Here is a 27,599-nt window from a genome sequence, read left to right as displayed (position 1 = left end):
TCTTCAAAATCAAAACAATAAACTTGCTGAGATTACGAGAGCCAACATATTAATTACCTTTTCACTTAATATTATGCAGAAGCTTTCAGAGTGAGATCAATTCTGCTTTAGGTTGGTCTACTGCATCAGTCTGAGGGTTTATGACAAACATTCTAATCCCCCTAGGAAGAGAGTTCAGCATGGGGGCCAGATGGGCATGATTAACCCTACTTTGTTTGCAGCATTGCTAATTCTCAGATTAGTACAAAATGTTATTTTACATGCCACACCAACTCCCAAATATGATTTTCCATTATCTACCATTCTAATAATCTACCACAGAACTCCTATCCATTACAGTCTATGAAACCATGATTCATTAGTGTGAACAATCATGAGTTAATTGAATGAGATTTTTCTTTCTTTATATATACCCCAACTAGTCACTCTGTGTTATCATCATTGCCTGATGAATAAATTGAACCTCAGCTGACTTTCAAAGTCATCTACATAGAACTTAATAGTTGATAGCTGTTAAGGAGCCAATTAAACAAAATATTTTATGCAGGCTACTCGAGAATGTGCAAAGCCCAAGTGACCTTATAAAGGAAGGTGAATCAAAACAGCTAGTGTTCCAGGATATGCCTGTGAACCTTGTGTGAGGGGAACAAAGAGATGAGCAGGAGTCCAATACATTTGTGTCATTGGTCATCCTTGGCTTGAATTAACCCTTAGAGAAGACCCACTTATTCTTTCCTGCATAACATTCTGCATATTTACATGGTTAGCCATAACTCCAATTTGGTAAATTCTGGTTTGCATTAGGCAATAACTCCAAGATCTAAACTGAATGGAAACATCAGTATTTGAGTTTATTTTACCTTCTAAACTAGATTAATCAAAAAGCCCATGGCAGGTAGAAAAGTAGATAAGAGTTTCTCCATTTAAAGAGCTTGAGACCTACATGGCATAATGTTCTTCTCTGCAGAACAACAGAGAACTTCAGATTTGAGGAAAGGAACTAATACTTGCAACTTGATGCAATCAATTTAGAGCTAATAATAATTTTAATCAGCATTTAAACTGATTGAGTAACCTGATCTGGTAATTATTACAAGTTTTCCAACTCAGTGAAGCCCTATCTGGAAAATCACCTGGTTCTTCTGCCTACTCAATGTGTGTAGTGATTATGCTGATACCTTAAAAACTCAAAATAGAGACAGGACTCAGATTGTAACTCAGTTATTCTCTTTTCTCTCTCTTCTCTTTGTTCCCCTTTCTCTGTCTTTCATTCTCTCCTTCTCTCCCCAACACAGAATAGTCTTAGACCTTTCATGATGTCTTGTTGCCTCCAATAAAGTGCAGCTGGGGCAGGTGTCTTATAGATCTCCACAGCTTAATCACTCGTCAGCCCTCTGTGATGTTGGCACAAGATACAACATTCTGCAGCGCAGATGCAGGAAGGTAGAGGTGAGCCTTAATTGCCACTGTGAATTTTAGGCCTCTGACATTCTGATAATTTTTCTTCTGTGTTTAGTTCCTCTTGTCCTTTTTATGGTAGCATAACCTGCTGGTCATCACTGTGTTCACAATTTAAATCACAGTAAGATCTCCAAAGACTTGTTTTACATCTGTTGAGTTTATTCTATTTAGAAGAACCTAATGGTGCCCCTTTAGCCTTGTGTATTTGCTAACCATGGGGCCATTATATCATATGGTTCTATATTTCCACCAAATTGTATGTACAATTGCTATTCTGGGAAAAAACATATAAAACAAGAAAAATAGTGTCTTCTTTTTTTTGGTAATTTTTTTAAAAGATTTTATTTATTTGACACAGAGAGAGAGATCATAAGTAAGCAGAGAGGTAGGCAGAGAGAGAGGGGGAAGCAGGCTCCCCGCCAAGCAGGAAGCTGATGTGGGGCTCGATCCCAAGATCCTGAGATCATGACCTGAGCTGAAGGCAGAGGCTTAACCCACTGAGCCACCCAGGTGCCCCAGTAATTGTTTTGTCAAGAGAAGATCTGTGTGTATTTTTTTCCAAATTATACTTTCTTCTCCAGAAATCTTTGGAAGATGCAGCTGAACATAAAAGGGCAAATGTCATTCAAGTTCAAAACCAAATCAACTGACTTTATAGCATACCAAAGTCTAATAACATTATAAAGTGTCTGTTATTTTTGGTCAAAATTAAATTGAGCAGAGTTTGGAAACACTCTATTTCAAATACTGCCCGTGATGTCAAATGCTTGTTATAATAAACTCGAAATTCTGAATTTATAACATGTTTACTCCTTCCTTTTTGTTCTCCCCAATTCAATCTACTCCATTTTATGGTTACTGGAAATCTAGCACATGTCCTTAAAATAAAGATTATTGATGGCCTGGATTGTTTTTCTGAAGGAGAGTAAAGCTATTTGGAGGAAAATAATGTTCAAAAGTAATAGTGAGAGGCAACAATAAGCTCTGTGAGTGTGTGTGTGTGTGTGTGTGTGTGTGTGTGTGCATGCACACATTATTACAGCATGCCTTTTAAGGAAGATTATAAGTTGCTCCTTACTTTTGTTCACGTACTCACGAAATGTGGAAAGGTAATTCACAAGAAATACATTAGGAAAACAGTTAACATATTCATTTCAAAACTGATTCAACTTTGGTCTAAAAAAAATTGGGGGGACTCTAATTTTATTCAATAAGTAACCCCACTCTAGAAAATACTGCATAAACCTAAGAAAGTGATAACTGCAAAATAATGTGTTGCAACAGGATGATTATGTATTATTATTTAAAATAGGCCTTCAATGGGCAACCTCATAATCTGCCCATTTGCTGCAGTATATACTGTAGAAATAAAGCATTCAGGGCTACAGAGGAAGCTAAGAAAGGGTATCTTAATAACTTAATTTAAAAGTAGATTTCAAAGTTGACATTTTCTCCCGCACTGAGAGTTTCAGGCAAATTGTGACAGAAGACACAGCTATAAATCCTTTGAAGGCACCTGCCAAAAATAATTTCAGAGAGCAAAGCTTTCAGCCACATTTTTCAGGCCACAGTATGTGCATATTTTAGAGAGGGACCATCTTATCTTCAAACAAAGTTACGCTTGGTCACTCCAGCCAGAAGTGTATTGTTCAGCACATTTCTCCCACAAGATGAATGGCATCTTAGATTTGCTTGATGCCTTTTCTTCATAATTCTCTAAGGAGTATATGCCCATAAAATTATCTAGCCCTTTGCGGGGGGGATTATCATAGACAGAGGAAACTTTTAAATATTCTATCTGGGGTATACTTTCTTGGAACTTCCCACTGTCTTTTCATTTTGGCAGATTTAACCCATTCTTGGAGAACCTACCTAAGATGTCACCCACACTCTGAAGCTATTCAAGCACCAATAGTCCCAAGATAGTCTATGATCTGATAAAACTTTATAATTCATGTTGATTAATGTTATGACACTCATTGTACTTTATTGTGGTTCATTCAACACATATTAATACCTACAATAATAATTCATAATATTCATATTTTTTTAAGATTTATTTGAGAGACAGCAAGAGAGCACATGGGGGAGGGACAGAAGGAGAAAGAGAGAGAGAATGCCAAGCAGACTCCACACTGAGCACAGAGCCCCAAAGGGGGGCTCGATGCCATGACCCTGAGATCATGACCTGAGCCAAAGTCAAGAGGTAGATGCTTAACCAACTGAGGCACACAGACGCCCCCCCCCATAATATTTGCATTTTGTTGAAAAACTCTGTGACCAGTATTACAGTGAGCAATTTATAAGCACTATTTCTTTTAATTCTCATCAAAATTCTTTCAAGTGTTACTACTCCTATTTAACAGGGAATTTAGCTATTATTTACTGACCCCTAACTAGGCAGCAGAACTGCTTTTCTACACAGAGCTCTTGGAATTGGAGCCATAAAATTCCTTCCATCTTTTTGTTAATTCCCAGTGATGGAACCAGAAGTCACAGAGATAAGACACAGTCCTTGTACCCAGAGCATTCACATGATAAAAGTGGAGATTAATTACAAAAATTATATTTAAAATACAATGTAAAATTAATGCATGTGCTGATTTTTGTTGATCTTTTTTTTTATCATTATTGGTTTTTACAATCTTCAGAATCTCATCTTTCCCATAGTTTTTTGAATGTTTTTTGAATGAGTGAATAAACACTACTATATGCTACTAAATCACATTTTGTAACAACATAGTTTGACAGAATAATATTCTGGATTACGTGAAATGAAACTGCATATAATACTGGGAAAAGCCTGAGGCTTTGATTCAGGAGAAGCAGACTCAGTAGCTAGAAGGTGGGGGTGGGGAGGGGGGGTAACACAGGAACCAAACATTTGGCTGAACTTCAGTGAATTCCTGGTCCAAAGCCAAGAGCCTCTGTTAATCTGATTCTCTTTCCATTTGATAACAGAATGGAATTTATTCCCAACTCACCTATCAACCATTTGCATGGTTGACATAAACCCCGAGCCTCTATTTTATATTAGTTAAAAAGAAAAATGATGCCAGCCTTATGTAATTCATATAAATTAAAGCACAAGTATTAGATAATAACTATAGCTCCAGGCACAAAGATAGTGCTTAATAAATGTTTATTTATGTGAAATGAGATCTAATAGATCCTTCCTATACAGTCTGACAATCTCCATAAAGTAAATCACAGGTGGTATAAGAGGATAAAGCTTTTCAAAGCCAGAGAAAAAGGGTGTAGTGAAGCTTTCTCTCTTGGATTTCACAATGCAAAGAGTAAAAACATGCATTAGTGAAAGGCAGAAGAGCACCCTGGTTAAGAGCTCAGATGCTGAGTTAAATTGCTTTTTTCAAACCCTGACTCCATCAATTACTATTTTGTAACCTTCAATATGTTACTTAAATTTTTATGTCTCAGTTCCTCCATCTATAAAAGCGGGTTAATAGTGGAGTACTGGACCTGCCAGGTCTATTGTATTAAGTGGATAAAACAAGGCAAGGGCTCAGAACAGCACTGGCATGTAGTAAACACCTTAAAAACAGGAAACTAATGGGCATCATCTTTGTGGGGACAGCCACCTATAGCCATAGATTCATGCTCTGGAGTTCAAATTCTCTCACATGATTCATAGTAAAGTTCAAGCTGTGACAAGAGTCATTAAGGTACAAAGGAAGTATATTAATGGATGGGAATAAGGAGCTTAATGTGAAAGCTTGGCAGTGACCCTTTATTGGAGCATCTACTGTGATTAAATACTAACATGAAAAAAATTGGAAGGGTCCCCTTGTCATGCAGGCACTTGATATGCAGACAAATACATAAGTAAATAGAAAAGGAATGTACAAAATATTAAAACATGAAACCACTGAAGACTGGCACTTTATAAAAAAAGAATTAAAGAAGATGTGATATGTAGGTTGCAAATTGAGGAATTACAAAGAGTTTACTCAAACAAGGATGACTCGTAACATTGTGCGTTTATATTATGTCCATTACAAATGCCTGGCTCACAGGGTGAGTGGAGGCTGAATTCTAGCCCATGATCTGATTTAATCACAAACCTATGAGCCTTGCCTGCGTTCTCCTGACAAGAGCGCCAAATTCCAAATTTACTGAAAGGCAATATATTGGGTGATAGTGGGTGGATTGCTGAAATTGCTGGGTAATCTGATAACTATGTTCAACATTTTGAGGAGCTGCCAAAACATTTCTCACAGTGGCTGTGCCATCGTGCATTCCTACCAGCAATGCATGAGGTTTCCAATTTCCCCACATCGCCACATAGTCAACAGCTAAAATTTCCCATTTTTTTATTATAGCCATCATAGCGGGTGTGAAGTCATGTTCCTTTGTGGTTTTAATTTGTATTTCTCTAATAATGATGTTGAAGCATCTTTTCACATGTTTTTTGGTCATGTGTAAGTCTTCTTTGGAAGTCTATTTGATTTCTTTGCCCACTTTTCATTTGGGTTGTCTTTTTTTTTAATCATTGTATTATAATAGTTTTGATACATTCTGGATTACATGGATGAAATATACGACTCCTTTATAATTGCAATTTGGTATTAATAGGACTGGAGACATTCCCATTCTAGGCGATTTTCACTGCTTATTGCAACACAATACTGAGAAATAAGCAAAGTGAATGTCTGTCAGGAGATGACCTGAATTTAACACCATTTTTTTCCTAATTCTTATTAATAAGGTAGGAGGAAGAAAATAATAGAGAATCTCTCTCACAAAGCTTAAAAAAAAATCCTGAAAATGAGAGGAACTTCTAAAAGATAAAATGCAGGTAAGAAAGGATGGAAGGTGGGAAGAACCGAAGGCCTCACTGTTGAGTGAGTAAAGAAAAAGATACTCAGTTAGCAAAGAGTACCCCTTGATAATAAGCCAACAACTTCTGATTAGGATCACTGGCACCAACAAAAAAAGAAGGGCTTCAATAAGGGGTGAGGGGGAGGTGGGGTGAGGAGTTATGTACTCATACAACTAAATTGTTTTTTGTTTGTTTCTTTTTTACTCTTTTTTTTTTTTTTTTTTTTTTTTTGAGAGAGCAAGCATGAGAGAGAACTAGTGGTGGGGTGGGGCAGGGCAGGGAGGATATGTGGGGCAGGCAGAGGGAAAGAGAGAATCCTAAGCAGACTCCACACTCAGGGCAGAGACCCAACACAGGGTTTGATCTCCTAACCCTGAGATCAAGACCTGAGCTGAAATCAAGAGTCAGGCACTTAACCAACTGAGCCCCCCAGATGCCACATGATACAACTAACTAAAGTTTTAAAGCATTTCTTAAAGATCAGATGAAATACTGTAGGGAAAAAAAATGTCTATCAATTAGAAGACTGTTCATTGCTGATGTATGGAAGAACAACTGATTTTTGGATCTTGACCTTATATTCCACAAACTTGCTAAATTCACTCCTTATTTATTTATTTTACCTTAGAGGGGTGTTGTGTGTGTATTCTTTGGGGGTTTCTATATATAAGATTATGTTATCTGCAAATAGAGATAGTTTTATTTCTTCCACTCCAAATTGGATCCCTTTTATTTTATTTTCTTTCCCGATTTCCTTGATGAGAACCTCCAGTATTAATTACAAAGAGGAAAACAGACATCCTTATTTTTTTCCTGATCTCAGGGGAAAAGCATCCAGTCTTTCACATTAAGTATGATACTAGCCATGGTTTTCTTTTTTCTTTCTTTTTTTTTTTTTTTTTTGTATAAGTATTTTATCAGGTTGTTGGATGTTCATGAATAAAACTTGAGTAGAGAGGGTGTTGGATTTTGTCAGTTTTCCCACATCTATTATAATGATCATGATTTTTGTCCTTTAGGCTATTGACATGGTATATTACATTGATTAAATTTTAATTTGTTGAATAAACCTCGCAATCTTGGATAAATCACACTTGATCATACTATATGATTTTTTTTAAGATATTGCTGGATTTGGTTTGCTCATATTTTGTTGGTGACTTTTGCATCTAAGAGATATTGGTGAGTTGTTTTTTGTTTGCATGTTTATGTCTTTGGCTTTGGTAATACCAGCCTCATAGAATGAGTTAGAAAGTATTCCTTCTTTGATTTTTTGGAAGAGTTTGAGAAGTATTGGTATTAATTCTTCTTTAAACATTTGGTAGAATTCATTGGTGAAACCATTTTGTTCTGGGCTTTTCATTTTGGGAAGTCTGATTTCAAACTCAATCTCTTTACTTGTTATAAGTCTACTCAGATTTTCTATTACTTCATGGGAGTGTTTTGGTACTTTGTATCTTTAAAGAGATTTCTCTGTTTCACTAGGTTGCCTAAATTGTTGATGTTTAAGTATTCACATATTCTTTGTAATCAGTTTTATTTCTCTAAGCATGGTAATTTTATTTTCTATTCCATGCCCGATTTTCATAATTTGAGTCTTCTCTCTCTCTTTTTTGTCAATCTAGCTAAAGATTTGTGAATTTGGTTGATCTTCTTAAAGAACCAACTATTAGTTTTGTTGATTTCACTATTATCTATTATTAGAAATAGAATATTATTCTATTATCATTTGTTTTGTTTTGCTCTAATCTTTATTAGTTCTTTTCTACTATTTACTTTGTTTTACTTAGTATCATTTCTCTAATTTCTTAAAATTAGGGAAAATTAGGTTATTGATTTGAGATCTTTTTTAATGTAGGAATTTATAACTGTACATTTCCTTCTGAACACTGCCTTTGCTATGTAATTTTTATTTTTTTCACTTTCATTCATTTCAAAGTATTTTCCAATTTTTTTTAAAGATTTTATTTATTTATTTGACAGACAGAGATGCCAAGTAGGCAGAGAAGCAGGCAGAGAGAGAGGAGGAAGCAGGCTCCCTGCAGAGCAGAGAGCCTGATGTGGGGGCTAGATCCCAGGACTCTGGGATTATGACCTGAGCCAAAGGCAGAGGCTTTAACTCACTGAGCCACCCAGGTGCCCCAGTATTTTCCAATTTTACTTGCAATTTCTTTTTTGATCATTCAATCAACAGTTTGCATGACTTTCCCAAATTTCTTTATTGTTTATTTCTGATTTCATTCCTTTGTGGTACCAGAACGTACTTTGTATGGTTTCAGTCTTTGAGACTTGTGTTTTTGGTGTACTGTATTATCTATCTCAGAATGTCCCTGTCAAGAATATGTATTCTGCTGTTGTTGGGCAAAGTGTTCTATATGTGTATTTTAGGTCTTTTTGGTTTATAGTTTTCTATTTTCTTGTTGATCTCCTATCTAGATGTTCTCTTTATTGTTGAGAATGGTCTAGTGAAGACTCCAACCATTATTGTTCATTTTTCACTTCAAATTGTTAGTTTTTGCCTTGGGCATTTTGAGGGCTCTATGGCGAGGAGAACATGGATTTATAGCTGCTATATCTTTTTGATATAACAGTTTTGTTGTTGTTACTGCTTGTTGAAGTTGTTGTTTATTTAGTGACCTTTCTGCATTAATTCTGTAAAGTCTATTTTTGTTTTGCCAGAAGTGGCCACTATTGTTTCTGAATGTGTTGTTGGCTAGTCAGTAGGCAGATTTTCTTAAATAACTACAACCAGCAAACTTCCCAGTCTTTGCCAATGTTCTCCATGTGCTTGTTGAGGTTTGCCTTTAATACTCAGCCAGCTGGTTCACTACTCTGGGTCAGCCCTCATTTCCTGGTTGTGCAAAGCCTTAGAGTCAGTGGGCATTGTGACCTTAGGGTTTTCTTAAATCTTTCCTAAGCATGTTCACAGTCCTATACATATGGATGGTTTCTAGATTTCCAGGAATATGTAATAGTTTTTCAAAGCTTTTTGGTTATTCTCTGCATTGTCCCAAGGATATGCTAGGCAGATGCAAAGTTTAAAATAATTGCCTGTAAAAGTTTTTGGACACACCCCTTGGGAAAGCCTTTTAGTCTTGGCAAGCTGGGATGAGGTTATATAAAAACAATCTTTCTGAGTAGAGACTCCTAGATAACCACCAGACAGATCAGATAACAATTCCTAGGGAATGAGACTGTGAAATAACTAGTGTTCTTTTCTGTTCCCTCCAGTTCCTGGAACCCATGCTGTTCTATTTTTATCAAGACTACTGCTGAGCTTGAGAATGGGAGATAAGAGTAGGGCGAGATAAAATATTACAAAATTCACTGTAGTTATTAACAGTTTGCCATTTTTTTCTTGAATAAATGCTCCATGAGTTGTTGCAAGGCTTTGGTTAATTTCAAGAGTCTTAAAAACATTGCTTTGAAAAAATATTGCTTTGACTAATTTTTGAATTGAGGTTTTTTTAATTATTTAATTTTATTTATTCATTTGAGAAAGAATGAGAAAGACTCAAGGTTGGGGGGAGTGGGCAGAGGGACAAGCAGACTTTGCACTAAGCAGGGCACCTGACAGGGGCTTGATCCCAGGACCCTGAGATCGTGACCTGAGCCAAAGGCAAACTCTTTCATTTACTTAGCCACCCAGGCACCCCTGCACTGAGTTTTTTAGTTGATTTTACAAAGGGACAAATTTTCAGAAGTACTTACCCTGCCATTTTCACTGATATCACTCTATACAAAATATTATTTTTATCTATTTAATCTATCTATTTATTTATTTTTATTTGACAGAGAGAGAGAGAGCTTAAGCAGGGGGAACAGCAGGAAGAGGAAGAGGGAGAAGCAGACCACCCGCTGTGCAAGGAGCCTGTTGCAGGGCTCCATCCCAAGACTCTGAGATCATGACCTCAGCTAAAGGCAGAGGCTTAACCTTAACTGACTGAGCCACCCAGGCACTCCTAGAATATTTTAAAGATAAAATGCGAATGACCAAACTATATATTAAAGATATTCAATCTTTCTACCATGCAAAAAAGCAAATTAAAATAATACTATTAATTATCACTAAAATTTTGTTTTTCATTTATTCATTTTACTGTTTTTACTGTTTTTAAAAAATTATACAACTATATCTTTAAGAATATTAATAAAAATAAAACTTTTAAAGAATGGTTTTAATATGCAATGATTATATTTCTTCAGAATCTAGTAATCTTTGTGTTTTTTTTTTAAAGATTTTTATTTATTTGACAAAGAGAGACTGTGAGAGAGTGAACACAAGCAGGGGGAGTGGAAGCGGGAGAAGCAGGCTTCCCACTGAGCAGGGAGCCTGATGCGGGGCTCCATCCCAGGACCCTGGAATCATGACCTGAGCTGAAGGTGGACACTTAACTAAGCCACCCAGGCGCCCCAGAATCTAGCAGCTTTAATACAATCCAGAACTTAAGGATTACTTTCTTTGCATGCCTAATATCTTATTCTCCTTCTTTACTCTAGAAGTCACATTTAGCCATAAGAATAGTATTCATAGGTAAATATAGGTGTATAAGGAATTTTTCACAAAAAAATCTTGAGGAGATCTATACCTTCAAGACCAACTACATAAACCATCCAAATCTTAACAAATGACATGAAAATGACATATCCAATCCCACTGTGAACCTCAGAATCTACAAAGTAATTCAATAACTTGAGCTCTGATTTTCTTGTGATCAGAATACTCCAAAAACAAAAATTTCTCTAGCCTAAATTGTTTCTTTTTTTAATATTTTATTTATTTATTTGAGAGAGAAAGCACAAGCCGAGGGATAGGCAGAGAGAGAGAGAGAGAGAGAAGCCCAATGTGGGACCCGATCCCAGGACCACCAGGATCACAACCTGAGCCAAAGGCAGGCACTTAACCAACTGAGACACACAGGCACCCCTCCAACCTAGACTGTTATTGATGTATTTATATACTGCACTGTTTTTTAGAAATATTTATTAAATTTTTTATCTATGTTGTTTTAGTATAATTCAATGAAAGTTGAAACTTCATTAATGATAGAAAGGCAGCTTTCTAGTATTTCAAATATTAATTTAACTATTATGCTCAACCTTAAATATTAAATGTAATGGAGTTACCTTATTAGAATATTTCTCCTGAATTCTCCTCAAGACATGGAAGATGAGAAATATGGAATCAGTTATATCTATGACTCCTACAGCAGTAAGAAAAGAGAAGCAGAGATTTATTCCTACAATATGAATTAGGCCTTAATAGGACTTTGCTTAAAAATCTTGAGTTCTAACCATATAAAAGTTCTAAACAGGTAAAACAAATCTGGGATGCAGTCCTGCATCAGGCCTCTGCAGGGAGCCTGCTTCTCCCTCTGCCTCTCTCTCTGTCTCTCATCAATTGGCAAATAAAATCTTAAATCCCATTCATGAGATTAGAATTCAAGAATACCATATCGTATTTGTTGCTGATAAAGAAAAACCGTCAAATGGGTTCCAAAATCTAACATTTGTAAAAGAAAGTGGAAGACACCTGTGTCTACACTTTGTGTATGTACCATTGATACCATATCCCCAGCAGTATTGGGCTGGTTGGCGATTCAGAGAATGAGAACTGATAGGCATTTGAAATTTTAACTTGGTAGGACTCCCTCATTCTAGTTCATGTCACTGACCTATGCAACTGCTTTTCTACTCTCACTAACCCCTCAAAAATTGTCACTTCATTTTGCCTTCTCTGGAAAACTCAAGAGTTGTTAAAAACGTTTAATTTAAAGAATCAAACCTTTCTATTCCATGTCATGGGTTTAAAAACATCAGATTGGGACCTAATGGCTCCTGTCAACAGAAAAACAATAGAAAACATCAAATCAACTAATTACAACTAATTAAAATCAACTAATTACAACTAATTAAAATCAACTAATTACAATACTATATTTTTAAATTATAGGTTAATCTTCTCCCACTGAGTGGACTTTAGCCAAATACCCAGCTGACTCATGTTGCCATAGTTATAAACCAATTATTCAGCAAGTTTTTTTTTTTATCATAATTGAAGCATTATTTCCCTGAAAACAACTGATGACCTAAACACACGGATATATTTGATTTCATAATAGATGAATCCAAAGATTTGGAACATATGATTTTTTTTAAGATTTTATTTATTTATTTGACAGACAGAGATCACAAGTAGGCAGAGAGGCAGACAGAGAGAGAGGAGGAAGCAGGCTCCCTGCTGCACAGAGAGCCAGATGCAGGACTCCATCCCAGGATCCTGAGACCATGACCTGAGCCTAAGGCAGAGGCTTTAACCCACCGAGCCACCCAGGTGCCCCCTGGGCATATGATTTTTAAGATTAAAAAAATCCCATGTGGTTTACCAAAGACTGCTTTACCAACCCCTTCCACAGTCTCCAAAGTTTATATATGATTTTGTCAGTCATCCAGCTACTTGTGTTTGTCAGATCATAATAGAAGATTTTGGAAGTTAATGGTTTGTTAGGACAGAACTACTATTAGTCTGCACTAAAGATTCTAGAGGAAGGCAAAAAAAATGGATCACAAATATCCCGGATTAAATTTCATTTAATTATTATTAAACCATTTTTTAATAATGAATAAATGTAGAACTTAAATATAAATTTAGTATGTAAAGTATAATAAGATTTATTTATTTATTTATTTATTTATGAAAAGTTTTATAACACAGAAAAGCATAAAGAAACAGGCATAGTATCCTTAAGCATATAGGTCCTTGCTTCCTGCAGTGTGGTGCTCAGAATAGCAGCATCAGCATCTCCTGGGAAATTGTGAGGCATGCATATCAGTCTACATCCCAAAGCAGCAAGATTGCAAATCTGTTTTTAAACAAGATCCCCAGGTGATTCATGTGCACATTATAGTTTGCAAAACACAGACTCATAAGCAACTACTACTGAAATTTTGGTGGGTTTCTCAAGTGGTTTTCCCCACCAATATATTATAGTTTATGTATTCATACAATTTTATGATATTATTATAAATATTTCCTTATCCATTAATAATCAATGTTATGTTTTAATTTTATTAGTAAATATAACATAGTTACTGCAAAAAAAAATTTAGTAAAATAAGCCATACATTGAAAACTACCCAACTCTTATCAGCTAGTATAAAATTTTGGTGCATAGTCTTCTAGTAATATAGTCTTATTAATACACTAATATATAGAATACATAGAATATAGAATTATATAGAATGTGAAATTGTGTGACATGGGCATTTTAATGGCACTTCTCTTGTCCTTATGTACTTCATTTCTTTTTTTTTTTTTAAAGATTTTATTTATTTATTTGACAGAGAGAGATCACAAGTAGACAGAGAAGCAGGCAGAGAGAGAGAGAGAGAGGGAAGCAGGCTCCCTGCTGAGTAGAGAGCCCGATGCGGGCCTCGATCCCAGGACCCTGAGATCATGACCTGAGCCGAAGGCAGCGGCTTAACCCACTGAGCCACCCAGGCGCCCCTGTACTTCATTTCTATGCTATAGTACATTCTATAAATATTTTTGCAATATTCTGTTCCATAATCATTAGCATTTCTTATTCTTTCCTGAAGATAGAATCTTAGTATATGAGTATCAGTCTTTTTATACTAAAAAGTATTCATTATTGATTTTTAGTTTTGATTTCCTTTCCTCATGGATCTTCAAATCCATTGTAAAGGGATAGTATGAAGGAAGAAATAAATGTGTATTATTGTGGGAAAATACAGATTCTAGTTTCATGTTTTAAAGGAAAATTCTGATTTTTTTGCATATCTGATTTTTTTGTATATCATTTGTCTCTTTCTGCCTATATTTATATATTTTTTTCTTTTTATAATAACTAAATTTAGCCATGGCTAAACATGTGACCTTCAGCAAAGATTTTTTTTCTAGAAATCTCATGAACCATTTTTATTTGTATAATTTTGTCTTTTTTTCAGCTGGGAGCATTTTATTCAATATAGATGATCTTACTGCTCATGTTTGTGAGAAATATGTTCTTAACTAGCTCTACATTATTTTTCTTATGGATATCTCACCATGTGTACCATTAGTACTTTTCTTCCAATATGAAAACCTCTATAAAACCTTTGCCATTCATATCAATAGTTCAATATTGTGCCTAGTTTATCTTACTACCTTCAATGCAATTTTTTAAAAGATTTTGTTTATTTATTTGAAAGAGAGAGAGAGAGGAGTGCACAAGCAGGGGGGAGCAGCAGAAGGAGAGGGAGAAGCAGGCTCCCTGCTGAGCAGGGAGCTTACTGTGGGGCTCTATCCCAGGTCCCTGGGATCATGACCTGAGCCAAAGGCAGTTGCTTAACTGACTGAGCCACCCAGGCACCCCTTTCGATGTAATTTTAAATGTTCTTTTTTTTCAGTGTTAAATGTTCTAATGCATATTTTATTTCCCCAAATTCATCTTTATCTGATTCTCCTTTTATTTTGTCTTGTTGTCTTATCATCTCAACATTTATATTGTATTCAAATATTGATGATCCATTTCTAACCAACCTTTGTTAACATTGTTGGTGTGTGATTTGCTTTTGTTCATACAATCTGTGTCCTTGGGCCTGGTTCAAATTTGCAGCTGGAAAGTGTATTTTTGTCCAAAGTCCCTTGAATACTTCCCACTGTTGAAATTGACTTTATCATGTGGGAATTAGCAGTAGTAAAACGGCATGCTCTCTTTCCCTACTACTTGGAATTACAGAAACTCAAGGCTAAATATTCTTCATTCCTAGATTTTTTATCTCTGTTTTTAAGCCTATAGTACTTCATTTCTGGTGATTAAATTTCCAAGATTGCACTTACCTCACTTTGTCCTACCCAGTTGATATCTATCTACATATCTACTTACCTACCTATCCATCCATCCATCCATCCATCCATCCATCCATCCATCCATCCTGGATGAACGGATTTTACAGCTGTGGATTATATCATAAACTGGAAGCAGAAAGAGAAGTTCTGATTTGGAACAGCGGGAAGGAGGACTGTTGTAAAAAATTAGCCCTAAACATTAGAATGACAGCAGGTCAATTGTTACAGATACGGACTTTCTAACCTAAGAGGTGGAAAAGCTGAGGATAGATTTTCCTATAATTCCCAGCTGGCACTGCAAAAGTGAGCCAGGCATTTGATTTAATCAAATAAGTTCCATCAAGTTATGGTTTAAAGCAAAACCAAATACACCAGCAGAAGACTGACTTCAGTTTGGCTTTTTTTCAAAACCTAATGAGATTTTGCTGTTTTCTACATTTTAGTATTTCAGGGAAAGTATGGGTGATGACATATCTAGACTGCTAGCTAGTTGTCGGTTTAAAGCGAAAACTATGGAAACCAAATCAACATTCTTTCATCAAAATTAAAGATTTGTTGTATTGTATTGTATTACCGTTAGAGATGCTTTCCTACAGAGTAGAGAATAGGTGAGATGCCCCTGCCAATACATGGTACATCTGAAGTTGAAACAAACTAACATAAAGTATAGTTAGCATATCCTTCCAAAACTTTTCCAGAGACTGAGTTTTGAAAGAATAGTGTTTGATGGAAAAGCTAGGCTTAATCACAAATAAGCTAGATTCTCTATCAGTTAACTAGTCTTGATAAAGGAAATCAGCTTTAAAATTTTTAAAAAATTTCTTCAGATTAAATACAGCCTGGGGCTTATATTTAGTTTTTATTTCACAAAAATTCATGACATATTTCACAGTGACTAAGAGGATATGGCTAAGGTGGCAAGAATTCAAAATACTACATGATACCATTATAAACTTGTCATAGAAATGCTTTGTATATTGTTCTCTCATACATACAAACAGGGTTCAAACGTGATAAGAGTCACAATTTAAAACTAATTTACAACTTTGTTTTACATGAAGTGGGATGAGAAGTGAAGGTGGTTTCTCAGAGGGTCATTCTCAAATCTGATGCAGATTCCTTTCCAAGAACTGTTCCCATGTATTTCAGAACCTTTTTTCTAGCACTCTGTTGATCAGTGAGGCTTCTGACATTTACATAAAGCAAAAAGGCATTTTCATTCTCTCAGAGCCATTCCTCAAAGAGAAAGATGCTGCAGCAAGGGGAAACATTAATTAGAAGTACATCTAACATAAATGGCTTGTCACTGAGTTACAATACTTAGCAGAACTCATACTGTCCTTGGAAGATAGAAAAATTCCTTCAGTGCTTGGGTTTAATTTGAGAAGTTAACTACTCTAATTTGTAGTGATACATATTATGCACAAGCTGCAATGTATTTGTATATTTTAAATACTTTAAAGAATATTTCATCAAATGAATCCCTAATGGGATGTAATTTAATTCACAAGTTGAAAAATGGGCTAACGGTTTCAGCCCCTGTCACTCTCCTAATGCTTGAAGTATAGTTGGAGAATAAAACAAGCAGTGCATAAAGAACAGATATTAGTAACAACTGTCATGATAATGAGAAGGATACACTCTAGAGTTTTTGCTTATTTATAACAAATGAGCATGAATATTTTTTTGTTGTTGTTTCTTGGGGGAATAGTATTAATTCTTTTTGCTACATTGAAATGAAGCATGGGTAATGTCATTGAATGTGTGTCTAAATGACCTTAAAATGTTACATTAGAGAAAAAATAGGATTAAAAAATCACACAAATGAACATAATGTTTATATTCTCCATGTTTGCTAGTTTTCAGTTGTATGATTTTGAGATAATTCTTCCATTGTCTAAATTATTCATGAATGGCCACTTTATCTGTAAAAGGAGGCTTCAAGAAAATAGACCGTGTATTCTTATTACTAGATCTATGCCAGATTTGGAAGTACCAAAATTTCCATCAGTTTATCCCTTGACTCAAGAAATAGTTTTTTCTCTCTTCTCGATGAGGAGAGAAATAAACAATAATGAGGTTGAGCAACAATGAAATGCCACAACCCTAAGACAGGCCCTACTACTATTGCAATCACTTTTCCAATACATTATCTGTTGACTAGTACCTAGATAGTCTAAAAAGCATAATGCATTTTCCTGTGCATTAGTATGTATATCAAATGTATTACAGTATGAAAAAAAATTTATAGAAATAGAAAGGAGAAATCTATATGGATTTATGTGCATAATATAAGGACTTCTTTTCAAACATGTAGGAAGTCACCTTATCATGCTTTTCTTTTTAAGATTTTATTTATTTATTTGACAGAGAGAGAGAGAGAGAGATCACAAGTAGGCAGAGAGGCAGGCAGACAGAGGAACTGGGGGCAGGTGAAGCAGGCTCCCCGCTGAGCAGAGAGCTCAATGTGGGGCTTGATCCCAGGACCCTGAGATCATGACCTGAGCCGAAGGTAGAGGTTTAACCCACTGAGCCACCCAGGTGCCCCTCCTTATCACACTTTTAACAGAAGCATCAACAAATTGTACGGCAGATTCCACTGTGACTTAAATCCCTATACTTCTTATTTTTGAAAATTTATTTTAGAGAGAGAGAGCACAAGCAGGAAGGACAATGGGAGGGAGAGGGAATCTTAAGCAGACTCTGTACTGAGTGCAGAGCCCAAAGTTGGGCTGGATATCAGGACCCTGAGAACATGATCTGATCTGAAAACAGGAGTCAGATGCTCAACAACTGTGCCACCCAGTGCCTCCATATACTTCTTAAATAACTATAATCAAACTGAAAATGTGAGATGAGGAAAGGTGGCCTGTACTAGCTTATTTCCAGTGTAGGAACATGATAAGTCTTACTACCACATCCTAAGAGATACCAGAGATGAAACATGTCAGAGATGTTTTCCAGTTCTTCCAGGAAGCATGGGATTAGGTCAGAAACTTTGGAAAATTCTGATATGACATGAGGCATAGATATTAGATTATTTATAACTCTCCAGAACTACCTGTGTGTTAGAGTGGAAAATCCAAACTACAAAAGATACTTCTCACTTGTATGCCCTAGGCATGGCCCATGATCTTGGAATTTATTGAGACCACTCCAGTGTACAAGATCCAGGAAGACTACTAATAGAATAAACATGGCTTCTGTGAGATTATAAAGACTGGGAGTGATGAGTGATTAGCCTAATAAAAGTCCAGAGTATGTTTCTGGGGAATAAAAAACAAGTTTCTTTGTGTGTTTTTATATGTGTAGAATGTACTCAGTAGCCTCTAAAAACAATACATTGACCAAGATCAAAAGACCTTACATTTTGATTAATGAGAAGGTTACATGGAGCACGTTTGTAGTACTTGGTATATGTCAAATAATTAATCTTCACAGCCCTCTGTAACAAAGGAAGCACTGAATTTTTAAGTGAAGACAGAGAGACACAAATAAGTAAAATGATTTGCTTCCTTCCATTTTTGTCAGGAGGCTTTCTAATCCCATTTTCCCAATCCTTATAGTTCTTGAACTACAGGTTTCACTTCCTTTTTGAAATAGTTGAGCTAATCTTTTGACTGTCTAAAATCAAGATTTTTCTTTGGGATTTTACATGTTCACCTTTTGTTATAAGGCAGTGAGAAATCCTGAGATTAACAGTTTTTTTTTGTTGCTGTATATACCCAAGAACCATCTGAGATTTCTTCAAGAATTTTTCATCTGATATCTGCTGCAAACTGATCCAACAGGAACTGGCAAGTTGAATTATTTCTAAGTGTTAGCTTCTTTTGTCATTATTTTATTTTCATATCCAGGTGCTTTTAAAATAAGAGCAAGGAAAAAGACTTTTCTTATGAAAGAATATGTGTGTTTTTATATGATATGTATAAGTTATACATAATATGTTATATATATATTCTTATGCATATTGTGGAAATAAATAAAGGAAGTCTAACTCAAAATGGAGTTGGGAAGCCCTGAAGGGGGAACGCTCTTACAGGACCACTAACAGTAAGAAGCGTACTTGGCATTCCCCAACAGGAAAAGAAGCTTTATTTAACTTACTCCAGCAGGAGGGAAGGATTTCTCCTTGCCTACCAACAGCCCAGCCAGTGAGAAGCTGCCATCAACCCTGTAATCAACAGAAACAGCCCCTCTCAGCTTCCTCTTTCCCCCTATAAAAGCAAGACCCTCTCCTCTGCTCTCTGAACTTGCCTATGGTTCACCATAGTTTGCAATCCTAAATTGCAATTCATCTGCTATTCCAGAATGAGTCCATTTTGCTGGTAAAATAGCTGGCTCTTTTTTTTAAGGTTATCTATCTATCATCTATCTATCTATCTATCTACATCATCTATATCTCCCAGTGCAGTGCTCTGTGGCCCTGCAAATGTCAAATGACAGAGGAACTAGTAACAAATCAGAACAGTATAACAAGTTGCCTGAGCTGGCTATGTTTGTCATTTATAGTAAACTATTTTTTCTAATCAATATTTTATTAACTTAGCAAGTCAGAAAGTCTTTCATATGGATAAGCTGTCATGATATATGGTAAAACAATTGCCATTAATTTAGAGAGCTACTTATCTACAGAGACTTTGGAAAAAATCTGATGATCTGGGGACGCCTGGGTGGCTCAGTTGGTTAAGCGGCTGCCTTCGGCTCAGGTCATGATCCCGGCGTCCTGGGATCGAGTCCCACATCAGGCTCCTTGCTCGGCAGGAAGCCTGCTTCTCCCTCTGCCTCTGCCTACCACTCTGTCTACCTGTGCTTGCTTTCTCCCTCTCTCTCTCTGACAAAAAAAAAAAAAAAAAAAAAAAAAAAAAAATTTGATGATCTGGTATCCATACAGTCCAGTGGTGACCTTGTACAACAAGCTAAAAGGCTAGGAAAACATGTACAGATTTCTGTTAAAGTTGCCTCTAAAGAGAGAAATAAAATTTTAACTGCTTTGTTCAAGTATGATTGACATTCAAAAAGCTGTAGATATTTAATATAGACAACTTGTTGTGTTTAGAGATAAGTATATACCCGTGAAACCAATATCACTGTCAGTGCTATAAACTTACCCATTACCTGTAAAAGTCCCCAGCCCCCCCTTTTTTCCTTTTGTGGTAAGAGTATTTAAAATAGGATTTATACTCTCGGCAATTTTTAAGTATACAATATAGTATTAGTAATTATGGGCCTTATGTTATACAGTAGATTTCCAAAATTTATTTATTTTATGTAACTGAAACTTTGTACCCTTTGACCAGCACCTTCTCACTTCCCCCTCACCCAAGCCCCTGACAAACACCTTTCTTTCTCTGCTTTTATGTGCTTGACTCTTTAGATTCCACATATAAGTGAAACCATGCAGTATTTGTCTCTGTCACTTAGCATTTGTCACTTAGCATAATGTCCTCCAGTTCCATCCATGTCATTGTGGATAGCAGAATTTCTTTCTTAAGGCTGAAGAATACTCCTGTTTGCCAATAAAATGCATTTTCCTTATCCGTTATCTGGAGATGGACAGTTAGATTGCTTCCGTATCTTGGCTACTATAAATAATGTCTCGAAGCAAAAGGGAGTGTAGATATCTCTTTGGAATCCAGATTTTAATTGCTTTGGGTATATATCCAGAAGAGGGGTTGCTGGCTCAAATGGTAATTCTCTCTTTAATTTTTTTTAAACAAACTTTATGTTATTTTCGATAGATGCTTCTCCAGTTTACATTCCCACCAATATCCTCACCATTCCTTGGTGTCCAGGGGAATGCTTTATAATATGTTATAAATACAGAAAAAAAATCGACGAAAGGAAAACCATCTTTTCTGTCAGTAATGGATTTGAACTTTACAAATACCAAACATTTCAAGTTTTTTTATGGAGTTAAAGCTAGGGCCTGGGCTCTTAAATGCCATGACCATCTTACACAGGGACAGGCAAACTATGGGCTGCAGGCTCAGTAGGGCTCAATATCTGTTTTGGTAAACATAGTTTTACTGGAGCACAGCTTTGCTTATTGGTTTACACATTATTTGTGGCTGCTTTTACCATACAACTGCAGGATTGAGTGGTTGGGGCACAGACTATATGACCTGCAAGCTTCAAATACTTTCAATAGTCATTTTTACAGAAAAAGAATTCTGACTCCTGGTCTTACTGATTGAGGGGCAGATAGGGCTAGGTAGAGAGAGATAGGTAGGGGGCCCTGGGATCAGGCTCACAAAATTCAAAATGTGGGAGATCAAAGGAAACCAGAGACAAGACCAGACCATCCGTGTCCTAGGTGTCAGAGGTGAGGTCTTTTTATAATAGCTACTTGTGACCATCCAAGAATTACTGGGCCCTATGAAGGGAGTAAGCCATTGATGGTGTTATCACTAGTCTTTACTCAATGGTGCTATCAATAGAGATGTTAAAAAGATTTAGGTTCTCTAGTTAGCATTCTATAAAAGACCATCCCTAAAAGCCCTCAATGGCAACCCTTTCCGGACTCTTCTCGCTTCTGAGAGCTTTTTCCGTATCCTTACTTAATAAACTTCTGTTGCCTTACTCACTCACCTTTGTCCTTGAGATTCATTCTTCAGCTCTGTGAGATAAGAACCTAGCTCTCCTGCATCATTTTTGTCCCATTAAGCTTAATTATAAACTAAACATTAGGAAAGTACGGATTTATGGAGTGCTAGGATAATGATGGTTTCAATTTCTATCTTTCACTTTCTTTTTTCTAGTTTTCTGCATGTTCCAAATTTTTTGAAATATTTACATATAATTCCTACACCAGAAGCACATTTTAAGTTTAATTTTATCTTCAATATGCATTTTACATACAAATATATTTTCAAATGCACTTTAAAAATATTATATTTCTTTGCTCTCTTTTTCAGCAAATTTCTTCAAAAGAGTTATTTATATTCACTTCTTTAGTTTCCAATCTTTTAAAACTCATTCTCATTAGGATTTCACCCACATATCTCTAAAATTGCTCTCAACAAAGTCGTAGCCCTACATTCCTAAATTCAATATCGCTTCGAATTTTACTTGACCAGTTAGCAGCGTTTGGAAGAGTTGATCACTCTCCTACTTAAATTGTGGCCTGCAATTGAATCCGATAATTTTATCTTCTCTTGGTTTCCCCAACAAAACCGGCTGCTTGTTTCAATCTTTTGCCCACCCCCTCCTCTTCTCCCCAACCTCTTCTTTATCATGGATTGCCCTAGGGCTAAGTCCTGGTCACCTTTCTCACTCCTACCTCTTTGCATATCCCATCTCTGGCTTTAAGTGCCTTCCATATGCTAAAGATTCTAAAATGGGTTTCCTCGGGTCATTGTGGAACAACAGAAGCAATGCTATCTTGATGTCTCTACTTGGAAATCTAACAGACACCATAAATTTGACCTCTGCCAAACTGAACTCTGAACACTGTTCTACTCCAAGTTGACTTAACTAGCATCAGTTCCATCATAGTTAATGGAAACCGTTTCCAATGGCTCAAACCAAAAACTTTGAAATAACCTTTCTTTCTTTCACAGCCCATTATATGGAATTATGTCAGCTCCACCTTCAACTTATGTTAAGCTAAAACCTCACACCTTTTACCACCAAGGCAGCTAACACTGGGTCTGAGTCATCCTCATTTCTTATCTGCAAGGTAATTATAATGCAATGAGGCCTCTGTGGTCGGCTCCCTGTTAACACTCCTCTACTATGACTTTGCTCCTGTTTCATTTCTATCAAATTGCCTCTTAACAGTTCTACAGCTACATGGAGCATTCTCCAGCCTCCAGCCTTCTGTGTTGGCCATTCTCTCTGCCCACAACCCCAGCTATAAGCCTGGTAATGTTCTCAATTCCTTTAAGTATTGTTCTAATAGAAACTTCTCACCCTGCCCATATAAAAGATCCTCTTTACACTGCTCTACTTTTTCCTTTTATTCACTACATTTGTTATCTTCTGTCATAGTCTATAATTTACTTTATGATTATGTTTATTTTTTATTATCTCTCTCTCCTATAGATGAGAAGTCACCTGAAGACAGTGGTCCTTGTTTTTTTCCCTGCATTCCTAGCACTTAAAGCAGCAATCTATGTATATACACATATTGTCCAAATGTAGGAGAAATTAAGACCTGTATGTGTGCACATAGAGATAAACATTTACCTGCTCTTCCTACCAGAATTTAGACTTCCATTACTTTCAAATGTTTCACTGTAGAGAAGTGACTTTCTTCTAATAAATGCCAGGTATATTTTGAAGTTTGCAATTCTGTATATTTTTCTGAAATCTTACATTTCAGTAGCAGCTTATCTGTTTGGAAATGCATTCTGGATAGGGTTTAAAAAAAATACTCTGGACCTAATTTTCTGATAATACTGCACTCTGAAAAACTTTAACTTTCTTGCCATGGGCAATTGCTGAGTCAACTAAACATCTTCATAGACCAACTGGATATACTCATCCCTGGAAGCGATACTCGATACTCGAGTAGTGACAGCCACTAAATCCATTAGAAATTTTACAAAGATGCATTTAGTCAGTTTTTTGGGTTCTGCTTGCAAATAATCAAATAAATGAAAAATATTATCCAAATCCCATCCTAATGAGATCACTACTGTTTTACAATCCCTACATACTTTTAAGGTTCAAAATCTTAGTTACACCTACGCTTTACCTTTGTTTCGTATTTTTATTTTGTTGTTTATTTACTCCCTATCTTTCAAAAGAGATGTAGGTCCCAGAAGAATACTTCTCTTACAGGCATTTTCTCATTGACTTTTCTGTCCTAATTTCTACTTATCTTTAAGCTTCAAAGAACATTCTGGGAATATTGATGTGTCCTTTTGGGTGCATTATTCTTGTATTACACAGTTACTTGCGTTGACTGTTTTTTACTATAATTTTATTTATTGACCACACACAATATGACTAATATCTGACTACATGCTCAGAGGGATCCAGATCATAAAACTCAAAGACCTTACTATTTGGCTTTATTTCCTCATTTTTACGCATTTTAGCATGGAAACAGTTATTAATCTCAGCTTATATGGAAATTTTACAGCTTTTATTGTTGATGAGAACTTCATAACTTAAAGACCATTTTACTTAAGAAATCTATTCAAAAGGGCATCATTCATATATAGAACATAGGTTGGTGCAGAAAATTGCTGTTGGCTTACTAAATCAAGGACTGGCAAAGATAAACCAGGTGTGAACACACACACATACATGCACATATTTGTATTTCTCACCTTATATTAAAAAATCAATATGAAGTAGAGAAATATAAAACTACACCCACTTCTATGGTTCTGACATTAATATCAGAGAAAAAAATCTTTCTATTTTGAACATGTTTGCCCTTTTCTTCAAGAACTTCATTACTCCTGACAATATGTTGCACATTTGCCCTTTCACAAATACTATATATACAATGCAAGGAGTATTTTATCACTTAAATTTATTTTTTATATTCTACTGTTTTAGGAGACCAGCTTGTTATGCATCTCAGATTTGAAATAATTCCAAGCCTTTATATACCCTCAAGAAGGGAAAAATAACTCAGTGATGTGTTGATACTGTAAAGGTGTTGATACTGTAAAAGTTTTACTAATTTATAACTTTTTAAAACTACGTCGAAACACCTATCTGATTGATGTAAAAATGCTTTATTTTGCAAATATGTGTTTTTAGTAAATATGTCCAGATTTGTTCATTATTTTCTCTATGAGCAGATTGGAAAATTCAAAGACCTTTAATTTTCCACAAAATGAAAGACCTTTATTTTTCCACAAACTGAAAGTTAGCATGGCTGAAATTTCACAGTGCACAAAATGTAGTAGGGATACAACATGGTTTAGCACCCTAGATGCCCAGTTCATCACTCTATGGGGCACAGGATCTACTCAAGCTGAGACGGTGGGATAGTCTACATGCTAGAGGTCTAGAGAAGTGCCTGTGCTTCCTTGAGATCCCAAATCCTAAGTAACTTTGAAGGGCTTGCTACATAGGCACCAGAATAATCTAAAAGGAGCCATCAAATTGAGTCACAAGTTGTAGCCAATAGAAAATCTACCATACATTTCACCAACCCTTTATTTCAATAGTGACAGCCAGTAAAACACCCCAAAAATAAGAGGAAATTACTTTAAAAAAAAAGTGACTTTGTCTTTTGCCCATCTCCAACTAGTTTTACATTCTGAGGACTGTAATTTTGTAAGCAGAAAGAGTTAGGGGTCTCCAGAAAAAGAAAAGCAAGATCATTTTAGGCCCCCAGCTATTTGTTATCTTTGCCCTACTTGCCCAAACACACTTCTTGCAGAAATTCCTAGGAGGTGTCAGAATTACAAAGAAATGCAAAAACTTCAGTAGTTAAAAATTTTAAGGGAACAAAGGGAATACAAAAGCTAGCAGTCTCTAGCAGGCCAGGAAATAGCTTAACCATACTATGCAGAGACAATAAATCAGTGGTTCAAAACTCCCAGTGTTGTTTCAAAAGTATGCAAGAGCCTGCGTTTCTTACCTGAGATAGGAGCACAAGACCCCTTCTAGTTTATACTATTTTGGGGAACATGTCTGTAGCGCCTTACCCTAGTCAGGCAGTCACCTCTGCTTCCTTATAATGTTAAAGTCTTGAGGAACACAAGCTTCATTAACATAATACAGAATGTTTTCTAAGTTCACCTGTGCAAGCTTATGTTCACCTATCCATGTGATGATAAAGCTCCCTTTCTGCATATGCATCCTAAAACCTAAGTAAAAAGAACCCTTCACTCACTCCTGCTTGGGGGCTCATGGCTTTGGAAGTTGTTCCCTGTGATCTCCTTATTTGGTGAAAATAGTTTGCTTTGTGTTGACAACTCCACCTGGTGTAGTTTCTATTTGCCCCGAACTCATTTAGTTCTGCTACAGTATAGATTATAATGGCTGGACTACTAGCAACCACTTTGAACCCTGAGGACAAAGAAGGACTGAAGGGTGGAGAGCTGAAATGATAGGTCCTAAGGACTTTGTGAACACAATTTCCACAGCAGCCTCCAGGTTTTTATATGAGAAACAAGTGCCTCTCTTGTTTAATTATGTTGAACTGGATTCTCTCTCATGGCAGACCTAATTCTTACTATCACATTTTTTGTTTCCCAGTTTACTGTAATATTATTTATGGGAGAATTACCTTATTTATTTTTCAGCTCCCTGGGTGTTTTACCAGTGATGTGTCTACCCTATCAATCTTATATCTAGAAGTAATGGTTAAGAGCATAGGCTCTGGAGCTTGACTAACTTTGATTTGTCCTTTACCAGATGTGTATTTAGCCTCTATAAGCCTCATCTGGTTTAATCACAAATAGTTAAAATGACAGTACCTACCACATAATGTCATGAGAAATAATTTTGATTCTGAATATAAAGGCTTATCTCAGTTGGGAGCACATATTAAGTGCCCCAGATTTCTACTACAGATACATATGCATGTGTAAAATTAAAGTTATATATTTTTTCTGAATTATGAGGTATAGGCAAGCTCCAGACCATTAATGTAGGCTGGAGTTTAATACCTAACAATGGTGGTGATAATTTTATACATACACACCTTTGTATATACATACACAATAAATTTTAAATTCCAAAATATCTATTGTAAAGTCGAAGTTGTTGTCTTTTCTATGAGAAAAATTTTGCAATGTCTATAATATACCAATGGATGCCGACATGTAGCTAAAGTTGAGCTGATTTTAGTAATTTCAAAAGCAAACCTTTCTCTCTATTGCCAGAAAAGAAATATTTTTATATGTCAGATGAGCTAGATTTAAGATTTTTAATACTCAAGTTTATGAAGAAATATTTCATGGTACTATTTTTCTTTAATATTACACTTTATTATTTTAATATATATTTATATACAGTTAATAAATCACAAAGTTTTTTCAGTGATACATAATGGCTTTTATTTTTGGATTTTTTGGACATTCTTTACCAACAAGTGTGATACACTAACAATGGCTTAAGAACCATTGTTTGAAAAGTTGAAAGAAAAAGCATCCTCCTCCTCAACACATTTTTTTTTTTTTCTGCATTAAGGATATTACTGGTAAATTTTTGCAGGCTTTGAGTCTGTCCTAATTCAGTAAAAGATAGATTAACTCAAGTTAAAAATTATTAAAGATTTATATAATTTCTTATTTCTTTGAAACCCCAAATTATGTTAAAGAATAGTAGTCTGCCTTTGTATTCTAGGGAAAAACTAATTGCCAATGTGCCATTTATTCATTTTTAGCAAATGCTATATGGAACACAGTTTTCTGCCTGACACAATTCCTTTAATTTTTACCAAGAAAAATGTGTTCAACTAAAGAGAACAATCAAATCATTTTCTATTTCAAATTGATATCATATTCTCTTTGTCTATTTTCAGCACTT

General features: G+C 35.7%; 1 protein-coding gene and 1 long non-coding RNA gene across 2 annotated transcripts in view; one reads left to right on the top strand and one right to left on the bottom strand.

The window, feature by feature from the left end:
- The window catches only part of LRRTM4 (leucine rich repeat transmembrane neuronal 4), a 1,027,999-nt gene that overhangs the window by 299,974 nt on the left and 700,426 nt on the right, over positions 1–27,599 (bottom strand).
- On the top strand, positions 22,558–23,346 carry LOC125109506 (uncharacterized). The gene is made up of 3 exons (XR_007130257.1): positions 22,558–22,833; positions 22,935–23,018; positions 23,199–23,346. It is a non-coding gene; the product is annotated as an uncharacterized LOC125109506 (long non-coding RNA).

Source organism: Lutra lutra, chromosome 9 (assembly GCF_902655055.1).
Source record: "Lutra lutra chromosome 9, mLutLut1.2, whole genome shotgun sequence".
Classification (NCBI taxonomy): domain Eukaryota; kingdom Metazoa; phylum Chordata; class Mammalia; order Carnivora; family Mustelidae; genus Lutra; species Lutra lutra.
Note: the sequence above shows the minus strand (reverse complement) of the source record. Positions and strands in the feature narration are given on the sequence as shown.